General features: G+C 39.6%; 1 long non-coding RNA gene across 1 annotated transcript; it reads right to left on the bottom strand.

Annotated features, from left to right (window-relative positions):
• Positions 1 to 2070: 2070 nt before the first annotated feature.
• On the bottom strand, positions 2071 to 10935 carry LOC148670328 (uncharacterized). The gene is made up of 2 exons (XR_015937084.1): positions 10644 to 10935; positions 2071 to 2272 (listed from the first exon to the last, which is right to left on the bottom strand). It is a non-coding gene; the product is annotated as an uncharacterized LOC148670328 (long non-coding RNA).
• Positions 10936 to 14441: the final 3506 nt, after the last annotated feature.

The following is a 14441-nucleotide window of genomic DNA, read 5'->3' as shown; positions in this document are numbered from 1 at the left end:
AGCTGAAGTTTAAGACTAGTTGTGTTTGTTTTATGATTATTGCTTATATGTTGATTGTTGATTGACTGTATACAATGTATAATTTGAAATACGTATTTTTCAGATGTGAATGTGTATTTTCAGAATAAATTTCTAAACCAAATCATTGGCTTGGTTTACTAGTTTCTACACCTATAAAACCTATCTTTGATGTATAATAAACCTCTAACCATATACGTATAATAGTCCTCTAAAGTTATCCGTATAATAGACCTCTAACCATATACGTATAATAGTCTTCTAACCATATATGTATAATAGTCTTCTAAAGTTATCCGGAACTCCAACCATATATGTATAATAGTCCTCTAAATTTATCCGTATACTAGAACTCCAACCATTTATGTATAATGAACATCTAATCAGATGTATAATTGACGTATAACGATAGATGTATATTTAATTCTAGACTAAATGCGGACCACATTTATACGTCTAAGGTATGCGTTTAATAGATGTATATTATACATCTTTTGCCCACTGGGTCACTCGAATTTAATACAGTCTCATTTTAATAAATCCCCCCGTTTCTCTGGTAAGTCGTGACACTTATGGATCCTCCAATTCTACCTATAGGTTCCCTCACACAGAATGGTCTCTCTCCTGTGTGAATGTGCTGGTGTGATTGTAAGTGGCTTTTCACACTAAAACTCTTCCCACACTGACTGCAGCTGAACAGTCTCTCTCCTGTGTGAATGCGCTGGTGGGTTTTTAAGTTACTTGACTGACTAAAACTCTTCCCACACTGACTGCAGCTGAATGGTCTCTCTCCTGTGTGAATGCGCTGGTGTGATTGTAAGTGGCTTTTCACACTAAAACTCTTCCCACACTGACTGCAGCTGAACAGTCTCTCTCCTGTGTGAATGCGCTGGTGGGTTTTTAAGTGACTTGACCGGCTAAAACTCTTCCCACACTGGCTGCAGCTGAATGGTCTCTCTCCTGTGTGAATGCGCTGGTGGTCTATTAAGGTACTTGACTGACTAAAACTCTTCCCACACTGACTGCAGCTGAACAGTCTCTCTTCTGTGTGAATGCGCTGGTGGGTTTTTAAGTAACTTGACTGACTAAAACTATTCCCACACTGACTGCAGCTGAAAGGTCTCTCTCCTGTGTGAATGCGCTGGTGGGTTATTAAGTGACTTGACCGACTAAAACTCTTCCCACACTGACTGCAGCTGAAAGGTCTCTCTCCTATGTGAATGCGCTGGTGGGTTTTTAAGTGACTTGACTTACTAAAACTCTTCCCACACTGACCGCAGCTGAACGGTCTCTCTCCTGTGTGAAGGTGCTGGTAGGGTTTTGAAATGCTAGACTGACAGAAACGCTGCTCCTCCCTGTGCCATAATGGCAGTTTGTCCACTCCATCTGAGCAAGGCCTTGAGTGATTCTTCCTCATCCTCTGATCGTGCTGGGGTCTCTTATTCTGCAAATGCTCCATGGAATGGTCTTGCTCTGTGTGCTGAAACTGAGATTTGTTTTCTCCACCGAGACCTTCAGTGTGCTGCTCAGCAGTGTGAATCATCTGGGGCTCCTTCTCGAGCTCTCTGAAACTGAAACCGTCCAGTTCATTCAGTTGTTCCTCTCTTTGCCCAAGAACAGACATAGTCTCCAGTTCATTAAAACTTTCAACGATTTTCTCAGTAACCAGATTATTAAACCTGTGTGTTAAGTCATCAGATACTAAGGGATCATATGATTGTTTTAGACTCTGCAGTGACAGTCTCTCTACTTGAACAGAACAAGGCCTAATTATTATCAAGCCCTGTAGGAGCTGCTGTTGCTCCTCCCTGTCCTGACTCTTCTCTGTGTGCTGTGACTCAATACTGTTCTCTTCACCAAGTACATCAGCCTGCTGTTCTGCAGGGTCAATCAACTTGGGCTCCATGTCCTGCTCTGTAAGATTTAAAATATCCAGTTCTTCACTGTGCTCTTGTACAGAGACACAGCCCAGTTCATTAAAACCCTGTGTAATATTGTTTGTGTCCAGATTATTAATCTTCTCTATAAAATCATCACATACTAAGAGCCCAGTTGTCACACTCTCAGGTTCTGTCTTTATCATGGCCACAGGGTTCAGATTCTCCACACTCTGTCTGCTCTCTGTGTGTCTCTTTCCCTTCTGCGGCAGTGAGCTCTGTCTCCTGCATCAGACTGGAGCCCCACTCCTCCTCACTGTGCTGCTGTTCAAGAAGAGCCCTTTCCCCAGCATCGGAGAGAGCACTGGCCTCTGAGCCTGTAAACACAGGACAAGAAAACAAGACCTCTATAATAATAATAAAAAAACTATTTTATATAGCACCTTTAAAGGAGGCTTCTCAAAGCGTTTTATAGAATGACAACAACAAAAAATACACAATATAAGCACGATGAGAATTCACAGTTAGAGGAGACAGTAGATGGTGGTACTAAGTACAGTAGGAGCAGAGGGGTAAAGAACAGTTAAATAAAGGCTCTTCTGAAGAAGGTTATGAGTCTGGATTTGAAGGAGTTTAGAGAAGGTGACTCTCCGATATCCTTAGGGAGAGAGTTCCAGAGCTTGGGGGGATAACAGGTGAAGGCCATGTCACCCATACAATGTAGACGGGCTTGGGGGACAGTAAGGAGAGCAGAGTTAGAAGAGCGAAGGTTGTGAGGTGGGGAGTAGGGTGATAACTCAGACAGGTACCGAGCCATGGAGAGCCTTATAGGTGAGCAGGAGGATTGTTAAGTCGACAGGAAACTTGACAGGAAGCCAGTGCAAGGACTCCAGGACAGGAGTAATGTGAACACTTGCACTAGACCTGGTCAGGATTCTGGCTGCCGAATTGTGGACATACTGGAGTTTGTTCAATGGGGATTTAGAATCCCCAGAGAGTAGAATGTTACAGTAGTCGATTCAAGATTAGACAACACTTTTCAGCCACAGTTAGTGATAACATAGGGCGTAGTCGAGGAATATTTCTGAAGTGAACGAAAGATGTTTTGAGAACATTCTATGCATGTGGGTCGAACGTCAAATATCATCCCCACGTTTTTCAATTTAGAGTGAAGCTCAAGTACAAGACCATCTACAGATAGGGTTTCACACTGATTTTACAAAGTTGATGGGTGGTGCCAATAAGCATGGTTTCAGTCTTGTCACAGTTAACATGAAGGACATTTTGAGTCATCCAAGTTCTTATGTCAGAGATGCAATTAGAATAGAGACAGCCACATCTGCATAAGGTTTGGTATGGATGTATATATGAGCAATATTAGCATAGTAATGATAGCTGAGGCCATGTGATCTTAAAAGCTTCAAGCTAAAGCTGTAAGCTTCAAGCTACACAAACACGCGTCTAGTATTCTCGCAATCAATTTGGGTTGTTTAAGCATAGAGGAATAATAGAGTTTAAGTGGGTTTCTGATAATATGTGATTTTAGATATACAAGCTTTGTCAGAAACCTAATTACCATGTAAAAAGTAAGACTACAGAAATAATAATGATACATGACATTTACATTAACACTGCATTGAGAAAGAGAGGGGTTCATGCAAACACACTGACTGCACACTACAGTACATTTACACTACACTGAGAGTAAGGGATTTATACTGACAAGGACAAACTGGAAATTACAGCATATTAACACTGCACTGAGAGAGAGGGGTTCATACAGACACACTGAATGGACACTCCAGTACATTAACACTGCACTGAGAGAGAGAGGGGTTCAAACAGACACACTGACAGGACACTCCAGTACATGAACACTGCAGTGAGAGAGAGAGGGGTTCATACAGACACACTGACTGGACACTCCAGTACATGAACACTGCACTGAGAAAGAGGGGATAATACAGACACACTGACTGGACACTCCAGTACATTAACACTGCACTGAGAGAGAGGGGGGTTCATACAGACACACTGACTGGACACTCCAGTACATGAACACTGCAGTGAGAGAGAGGGGGGTTCATACAGACACACTGACTGGACACTACAGTACATGAACACTGCACTGAGAGGGGGGTTAATAAGCTCCGTAAAGTTGCCCCCCTACTAACAGCACAAACGATGAAACCTCATTCATTAGTGCTGTTTGTGTCGGTATGTGCCGTTAAAAGTAGCGTTTGTGTTGCTTTCGTTTCTGAGATATAGCGCCTTGTTTTTTCGGGCTCGTGACGTCACTCAGCCCCCCTACAACGTCGTAGGGGAACTTGACCGGTCTCAATCATTAGTGCTGCGTTTGTGTCGGTTTGTTGAAAGTAGTGTTTGTGCTGCTTTCATTCCCAAGATATAGCGCCTTGTTTTTCCGGTGATCACGTGACCATGCACGGTGACTTGGACCTCCAGTAACCCCGTCTGCCAAGTTCAAGCGCTCTGTTACCAGCGCGAGAGTAACAATTCTGCAACTTTGTTCCTCTGTTTGTCCGGGTGAGGGTATGGCGGTGGATTTTGCATTTAATATCATTATCTTCTATGCGTTTATGTGATTAGGAAAATTAAATTTGTCTCCAATATCATACCCGATTCAGAGCAGTTGCGGGTGTAGCCTTAAAAAGCGAACATTAGCAAAATTGTATATTCTTACAAAGAGGCTTTAACGAACACGTCTTAATACCTCAAAGCATTGTCCTTTTTTAAAAATCTGAAGAAGTAATCGGTTTCACATTGTCTCCTTCTTAAATAAACAGGCATCAAAGGACGTGTGAAGATTCAACCTGTCTGTCGAGCCACATATTTAAAAAGACTTGAATTTGCAACTTTCTGAACCATTGTTACTCTTTTTTATGCAAAGCCAAAGTGAAAAGGAACCAGGACTTCAGGACTTTTTTTTAAAGGGGCACTATGTACAAAGTTTACACTGTTCATAACACATCCGAGAAACAAGAGTCTTACCATCTCATACATGAACACCGCGGCAATATTGGAAAATATTTTTATTTTCACAGAACAGAAGTGAACATATATCTAGGATCTCTGAAAAACTGGCATTATCCACGTGTTTGTATTTACAGGGGTCTTATGCGCAAACATGAAACGATTAGCTCACAGTTCTTTTATCTGTGTTTCTGGTCAGTCCTTGGTGTAGAATACAGCATGAGGGCACACCTTGACCTCTGAATACACAAATATGACAACAAGGACGTTTACAGGTACCAACACACTCAGTACTTAAATTACTGGATGTGATGAAAACAATTAATGCAATTTGTTTTCCAACTCTGTCTGGTCGGGTGGGGGTGGATGTTTTACATTTTAATATAGTGCCTTCTTTTTCTGGCCTTGACGTCACTCTGTGCCGTTGGCACCATACAAAAACTGCAAGTTCAAGACCACCAGATCTTTCAATTGTGATCTCTTGATAAGTTGACCCCAGCCTTTGCAGTTGATGTTTGATTTATTACCTGCATCTCTGGTGAAGACCTCTTCTTCCAAATCGTAAGTTACTTTACAAACTAGAAATGCTATCCTGTAATTATGATGCTATGTTGACGTTCCCATGAATTTATTTTAAAGTAAAGATATTTGAGAAACTTGTTTTATATTGCAGGGAATACCACAAAAATTAGTAAGCTTTATTTGTTGTTATCATGATATTTCTACACATGCAAGTGAAACTTGAAAGGATTTGTCACACTTCTGAATTTAAATTATAATCTTTTGTTTCTGTACGTGTTACAAGGAGAATTGAACCCCAAAAAATCTCTGACATGTTACAAATTGCAGATGTGAAAGCTAAAATGATTAAGTGGTGAATGTAATGCTTTAAAAACATATTATAAACAAAAGAAGTGGTGATGGGCCTTGGTATTACAGTTAAAGTGAGAAGGTGGGTCTACAAAATATTAATTTATCAATTTCTATTTACATTTACAGAAACTTTTTGATGTGCACTGTAATCCATAACAATGTAAAAAACTTAGTTATATTTTCATTTACACAGCGGAGGGAAGTCCCCATTACCTGTAGGGCACTTTCACTGGGGTTTCCAGAGAAGCACTATATAACTGAAAGGATATTATTAATCACATGAAAATTTGGAAGAAGAACAGTTGAAGCCAGGTTTGGTGAAATTCATTTTTTGTTACATTTTTGAGTGTTAATCAGACTTCTCTATACTTTGCATTAAACATTTCCCATAAAACCCGGGCCATGGGTCTCGCTGGGGATTCGGCCATCAAATGAACACTAAGATTAAAGGGTGACATCACGGAGCTAACAAAAGAGAAGTGTAAAGCTCGCCACGATTTGTTGTTTGAGACTTCAGTTCTAAGCAATATACAGTGTTTTGCATTCATCCTTATCTCTTTCTGGGGATTTAAACTACTCATCAATTGCTTGATTTTTTTTAAACCTTGAGCGGTCCTATTCCACGTACTGCACTAAATATTTGTGATTTGTGATTGTGTATGAAAGTAGATATCAGAGCTACTGCATGCAATAGCTTATTAAGGAGCTGTTGCCTTTCTATTGTTCCATTACCTGTAGAGAGGGAGAGGGGTTTATAATGTACGTTGAAGTACCTGCCTCTTTGAAGTTCTGAGCATCTTTGGGAATTTTTGCATGGTTTACATTGATTGTATCATGTCCCAGAAGAAGCAGGCACGAAACTGGTGATTCCACTATTGTAGTAAATGTAGTAGAGTTAACCATTTGACAATAGATTAAGGTCTGCCTTCACAGAGCATAGAACAGGATAAAATGAGTTTTGTGTGAGCTTTATTAAGTTATACCCTCACACAACAAAGTATATTAAGGAAGTACAGAGTTGGTATAAAATAACATCATCTGGTGTGTTACACTGTTACCACACTTAAGAGACCAAGGAAATGTACTGGATTAAAGCTCTGTATTGTTCATTGTTATTCTGACATTGTTAAACATTTTACACATTGTTTGGTTAAGAAAGTCGCTGTGAGGACAGGATTTGTTTTTTTGTATTTTAAACAATGTATGTTGTTGCACCATAGTATTTTCTACATATTTGCCCTTCATACCAGGATTTATCACCTATAGGCACTGTTAGGAGGGTAGGAACTTAACAGTACTAACATTCAGGCTGTGCTGCCAGACATAACCTGACAAAAGAATATACCCAAGTGCTGCAGGGCTGCAAAGGTAACAAAGAATCAATGTATACATGCATAACAGAGTAACTGCAAACTATAAAATCACACATAAAACATCACACTTAGACCAAAAAAAAAAAGAAGGATACAATGCTTTTTCTTCTGAAGAAGTTCTAGAAGAAATAGGTGAAGCAGGGAACCAAGAGCCAAGCTGTACCCTTGATGCATGCCCGACAGCATTGAAAGACTGGGTAACAGAAATCTGTGAAGAATGCAGGTTGCTTGCTGTGGACAGTGGTGATAGACATAACCTGCATTTCCTACCGGAGATTGTTCCTCATCTCACCAGGCTTGCTTGATATCTCCCACTCTGGACTGGCTTAATGGTTCCACTTTTCAAAAGTGTGAACATCACTGCAAGCTCAGCCAGTGTGGAGGTGGATTTCAAAATCCTAAAACGATCACTGCTGAAGCATGAGTTGACAGGTTCCTTATGAAGCACCTAGCACCCATAGAAGGTATGAGAATATCAATGGGTGTTCATGGTGTTTCCCAGCAGTGTGAGAGGGCCATTATCAGTGCTACCACATCCAGCTCTCTAGAACAGCAGAGCGGAACACTTGTTATGAGTTCTGAAAAACAAACAGAGCTCAAAAAGGACAAAGAACTGGTGCATCCATAAAATCTGAGTTGTTTGGAAAATTGGAGAGGGCTTGCTGCACCACCTAAAAAACAGAAACCATCTTTTTATCTTGTGCCTCATTCTGAGTGGTTACACATAGATTATTCTGTTCCTGTGAAAAAAGATGTAGTGGCTCTGATGAGGAACTGAAGCAGCAGAGACCTGCCCCCAGTAAAGGTGAGTGGAGACACTGTGAGTGTACTGAACACTAGTGCCTTTGATGTCAGTGCCTATGCAGTGCCTATTGCGATAGGAGGTCTTATAGCAGCTATGTTAATCAGGCTGTAGATAGCATCTACAACTGGTGAAACATTTGGCACAGAAAGGTGTGCACAATGATGTTTATGTTCTAAGAGCTAAAATTTTGAAGGACATTTTTGGTGCAACGAAAATAGTCAGGGCTACAACAAGTGAGGGCTGAATGTAACATTCCAGAAATCATAGCAAAAGTGTTCTTAACAGTGCCTAGTGTGGTAGCACTGAGTCGGCGCTCATCGCCAAGTTGCCCCCTCCATTGTGGAGTCACGCAATATCCCATTTGTTTCTGTAGATTTGAATACGCTGAGAGCAAGAGGAGTAACAGGGCTATAGGAGGCTGTACAGAAACAAATTAAATTAAGCCAATCCAAATGTCTCTCTCAAATTGGTGACATGGGAGATTGGCTGAGTCATGAAGAAAACACTGTGCAGTCTCAAAATATCTTTGAGAGTCAACTTTCAGATTTTCCACATAACCTGGAATTAAGACCTTCAAATTAAGAGGTGTCACTGCGGTCTGCCCACCTGCCAGCAAACATGTCCTAGGTCATTACATTGCATACTGCAAAAGACACGACTTCATCTGGGATAAATTTGATGATCTAACAAAGACAATCAAATCTGTGTCTTCAGTGGTCAAGGTGTGCCCTCACGCTGTATTCTATACCAAGGTCTGACCAGAAACACAGAAAAAAATCTTCACACATCCCTTGATGCCTATGTTTATTTAAGAAGGAGACAATACAAAACTGAATACTTCTTCAGATTTTTAAAAAAGGACAATGCTATGAGGTATTAAGACTTGTTCGTTAAAGCCTCTTTGTAAGAACATACAATTGTTTGCTAATGTCGCTTTTTAAGGCTACACCTGAAACTCTTCTGATACGGGTATGATATTGGAGACGAATGTAATTTTCCTATTCACACAAACACATAGAAGATAATGATATTAAATGCAAAATCCACCGCCGCCCCCTACCTGGGCAAACAGAGGAACAGAGTTGCAGAACTGTTACTCTCGTGCCGGTAACAGAGCGCTTGAACTTGGCAGACAGGGTTACTGGAGATCAAAGTCACTGTGCATGGTCACGTGATCACCGGAAAAACAAGGTGCTGTATCTCGGGAACGAAAGCAGCAAAAACGCTATTTTCAATGGCGGATTTCACAATCCCAGTACTAACGAATGAGGTGAGTTTCATTGTGCTGTCTGTAGGGGGGGCAAATTCACAGAGCTTACTATTCAAATGAAGAATTTCTATCTGCTTGTTTGTTTAAGTGTTTAGAGAAAATTCCCACGACACTACTCAAAACTCTGCCCCTCTACTGAGCAAATACTTTATTTTCCCAATATAAGAAACAGAGGAAATAAAAGAATTACCATTTAATTACATGCAGTACCAGATGCAATCTCTTACCATCTTAAGAGCAAGAGTTCACATGATAGTAAATCAAAACCAGATATTTTCCACAAAAAAGTGTCTCTTGCGAGATAAATATTCAAGAAGCCGCTACAAATTATCATCTGGTACCTATTTTTCTATGTATATCACCATTCTCTCTTGTGTGTTAGACTTTCAGCAAGGAAAAGTATTTTTTGTACGATCCAGAACCTTGAATTGCAACAGAAAATGGTTTTATATATATACACCATGTAGCAAGATCTCTCAGTAACAAAAACAAAACCACAATAATTATTATAAGAAGGAGACATATTCTCCTGGTTCTGTGGCTGAACTATATATATACATACAACAAAGAATATGCAAAATCTTTGTTTTAATCTGAAATTATTTATATAAATGTATAATGCAATCACTTTTTCACACAGGGCCATGTAGGTTTGGATTTTTTTCCCCTTAATAATAAAAACCTTCATTTAAAAACTGCATTTTGTGTTTACTTGTGCTATCTTTGTCTAATATTTCAATTTGTTTGATGATCTGAAACGTTTCAGTGTGACAAACATGCAAAAAAATAAGAAATCACTTTTTCACACCACTGTACATATCGTAGCAATTAACAGGGTCTAGGAGGAGAAGCTGACCGAACAAAGTTGTAATAATTTTCGTAAGACTCTTTTGTGCTCTCCAGAAGATTGAAAATGGCAGCAGAGGACAATCGGGGATGTAATTTCGCGAAAACTTTTGTTCTGTCTAAATTGCCAGTATTTAACACTGCACTGGAGGGGGGTTAATACAGACACACTGACTGGACACTCCAGTCAATAACACTGCACTGAGAGACAGAGGGGTTCATACAGACACACTGGCTGACTGGACACTGCTGTACAATGCAGTACATTAACACGGCACAGAAGATATAGTTACCGCCACGTCGATCAATAATCTGCCCACAAACATATTTCCAAGACTCCAAAGTCTACTAAATTGGCTTTCACATGGAGAAAGTGTATCAATTGACGACATATTTCTGTCCACATTTAAAGAACAGCAATAACATTAAAGAGAATATAACCAGACCACAACTAGTTTAGTTCGCAGAAAAGAATCCCTCGGCAACATCACAAACCTTTCCTACTTCGCTCTGCATCTCTCCAACAGTGAGGAAGTTAAAAACACCGTTTTTAAACACAAACGTTACTAATTAAAAGTCACTGCACTTACCCGACGGCTCCGTTTCTTCATTTGTTTCTGAAATGACTTCACAGGGAGGCATGAGTCCAACATGATCTGTCCCTCCCTGATCTGGGAGACGCTGTGGAGTTTGTCTCGAAACGAGTCGTGGGAGTCAGACATCGTGTTTCGGAAAACTTCTGAAACTTCATAGACGAACGATTTGAGCAAAACCCCCATGAAACAGTGAAGCTCGTTTTCCTGCTTCATTTGCGCGATTTCGGCCCCGAAAACATTGTCGACAGACATGATTTTAATCAAGACCCGTCTCGCTAGAACCTGGGAGATCCGGTGGAGTTTTTCTTCAATCGACTTCGGAATCATCTGTCCGGTTTCGGAAAACTTCCGAAACTTCGTGCACGATCGATTTAAGCACAATCTCCACGAAAGAGTGCGCCTCAGTTTCCAGATTAAGCAACAGATTCTCCATTTTTTTCAGAGTCGATCTGAAAAACACAAACAATTCCTGCAGCTGCAGTGGCTGTAAACACGTGGGTTTGAACAGAGAAAGCGAAACGTGGTCAGAGGACTTCCGGGTTATCAGATGAACTTCCTTAGTGACCGTTGCCATGAACCACAAAAATATTAGTCGAATAATAATAATCTGAAAAAAATAGTCCAGAATAGATGTTTGCGTTATATTATAGTGTAACGTATACGGCCGACATTTTTTTTTATTTTTATTAAATGTGTAAATAATTTACACATACAACTAGAGGAGCAGAAACAGAATCAAGAGAAAAAAAACACGAACAGAAAAAAAATATTAATGGCAGAGGTAACGAAGTAAATTCTATTTTTTACATATATCAAATGTTTTCCTTCCTTTAGCATTTTTTTTCATTTTTATAGAATTTAAATAATATTTCAACTCCATCTGAAAAGTACTAAAAAGGGGAGTATTATTGGACCATTTTGATTTTATGAATGTGAAATTTACTAAGAATGACTAATAAATTTGCTATAAATAAATGCTTTTTTAAAAAAGTTATCTTACACAGTACAATATCAAAGTCCAAAAACCTAAAAAAAACACCTTTAAATGCCTACAAACAAAACTCTGCAAGTCCGTCCAAAACAACTTCACAAACACACACCATACAAGTAAATGTACCAAAGATTCCCTTTCAACCCGACAAAAAACGCACAAATCATCCTGCTCATGCTTAAATTTAGACAGTACTTATTTAACTGGATAAAACCTATGAACAATTTTAAATGATTTCTTTTTAGCTTTATTTGTAATACAATATCCATCAGGAGTTATCCAAACTAACTTCCAATTTATATTTTCAAATGGCGCGTTCCAAAAAGATCAACTTAACACGCACGCCTTTCCTGTATAAAATAAAAATCATCTCTCATGTTTTTACAAAACAAATCGCTTTTCTTTTTACAACATTTCGAATACCGTTAATTTAATAGAAACATCTACCTTAATTTCTTATTTATTCCACACGTCTGCAGTCACTGTTTACATGTCTGCATTGTTTACTTGTACGTTGTCTACTGTTTGTACAGTATATTGTCTTGATGCACTGTCTGTACTTTGTGTAAAGTATCTATATGCTCTCGCAGTCTCCTTCCTCACCGCTCCTGCTCGCTCGACACTCAGTCTCTATACCTGGGATCGTTGAATCTCTGTCCAAGTCTTTTGGATCTTAATGACTATATGAACAAAAAATAATTTCAGGTTTACAAATTTGACACCCACTCAATTCAGAGTGCACATGTTTCTTGTTACAGAGGGGAACAAATGCACATGAAATTTCTCATGCTCACCTATAAGGCTCTGCATGGCTAGGCTCAGTACCTGTCTGAACTATTATCGCCCTACTCCCCACCTCGCAACCTTCTCTCTTCTAATTCTGCTCTCCTAACTGTTCCCCAAGCCCATCTACATTCTGTGGGTGACAGGGCCTTCTCCTGTTCTGCCCCCAAGCCCTGGAACTCTCTCCCCAAGGATATCACAGAGTCACCTTCTCTAAACTCCTTCAAATCCAGACTCAAAACCCTCTTCTTTAGAAAAGCCTTTACTGAACTGGTTCCATTCTTCACCCCTCTGCTTTTCTTAGTACCACCATCCACGGTCTCCTCTATATATTGTAATTGTGTTTTATCTTGTGTATTTTTATTTATTGTTGTTGTCATTCTGTAAAGAGCTTTGAGAAGCCACCTTTTAAGGCTCTATCCGCATGTACCCCATGTATTAAGAAGACCCCCATATTAAAAAAATCATAAAAAAGAAAGAACAGTTTCACAACCAACCCAACACAAGGTTGTATAAGGTGAGGGGTGTCTGGTGTGTAAAACACTTGGTTGTAGCATTGTGGGTGCTGTGGTTTAAATGCTATTGGCTTGTGAACAGCATCCCCCTATCCTAGTGCACAGTGCCACATTCAATAAAACCATGAGAAAAAGAGATTCACAACCCAAAGCTCTCCCAGTCTTCTGTGTAAACAATCATGGACATCATGATTTGAACATCATGGGTGCTGTTTTTAAAAAGCTGTTGAGTAAAGAATAGGAATTGTCCTGCAGAATTAAAACAGGAAATAAAGAAAGGGTTTCAGAAATAAAACAAAGCTTTATTCCCATGTTGACAGTCTGGGTAATTGGAAACTGCTGTTCTGCTTCCTATGGTCATATATGGGTTTTTCGAATGAAACTCTATTGAGCAGTATTTCTGCATTGTGAACGTATGTATGTATACAGCGGTCCCCCAGTGTTCCAGATGGTGCGTAATTGCGCATCAATCAAAACCCCGAGTGCCAGAAAAGGATAATTAGCTCACTGATATGTTTATGGAGGGGTTGTGAAAATTTTCAAAGTCGTGGTCTTTAAAATGCATTTGGTTTGAAGGCATTCTGTGTTATATGATATGTGATATGGCACAAGAATATTTGTGCGTGGGATAAAAAGACAAACTGAAGGCTGTGAGAATATTCACAATGTACTTTATACACAGAGCAATTGTATATACAAAGCAATTGTTTCATAAAAACGCTACAGGCATGCCAAAATCGTTTTTGAACTTCAAGCTAACTTTACCCCGGTCAAAGTGATGAAGACACAGACATTTAATGAAAACGAATTTGATTCACTCAAGGCTCTGCTCTTTTGTTGTGATGTCATTTTAATTAATGTTAGCTGTGATTAGGTGTCGTTTTTGTCTCTTTTAACTTAAGAGTTAAAGAGTTTAAGAGTCTGCTCCTTTCTTCCTGGTATAGAAATAACATGTTCCATGTTTACAACCACCACTATAAATTATTTGTTCAGCTCTAACACCTGTCTGCGTTGACAAGGCATCTCAAAATGACATATTAAATAAGAACACGATCCTTCTGGTTACCATTCCTGTGGTTGGAGCGTTGTTTCACCCTTTTTCGTTCTTCTACAATATTTACAGACAGGGCTTTATCACAGGAGTTGTACAGAAGAAGTGTGCATCGGTGAAAATGTTCCATGAAAATCATCAGTACTGCTGTTGTTCTATGCGTAGTTTAACCGAGAGCACTTAAAAGATGCAAAAAGCTTTCAAAGAAAACAGAATTGAAAGACAGTAGAGTAAGGAGGTAAAAAAGTACTCCCCCGTCGAGGAATTAACCACCGTCGCCCGTGTGACTGGATATAAAAATTAAACTGATTAATTTTTGCCCGGTCCCTGGAAGCTTCAATGCGATTACTTTTCCTTCCTTATTTCTTCATTCCCATGAATTTACTCTGTAGTATAGGAAACGCGAATGTGGGAAATTGCAGGCATTCTCCATGAGCACACACCACTGGGGA

The sequence above is a fragment of the Lepisosteus platostomus genome, chromosome 5 (assembly GCF_059453375.1).
Source record: "Lepisosteus platostomus isolate fLepPlt1 chromosome 5, fLepPlt1.hap1, whole genome shotgun sequence".
Taxonomy (NCBI): domain Eukaryota; kingdom Metazoa; phylum Chordata; class Actinopteri; order Semionotiformes; family Lepisosteidae; genus Lepisosteus; species Lepisosteus platostomus.
Note: the sequence above shows the minus strand (reverse complement) of the source record. Positions and strands in the feature narration are given on the sequence as shown.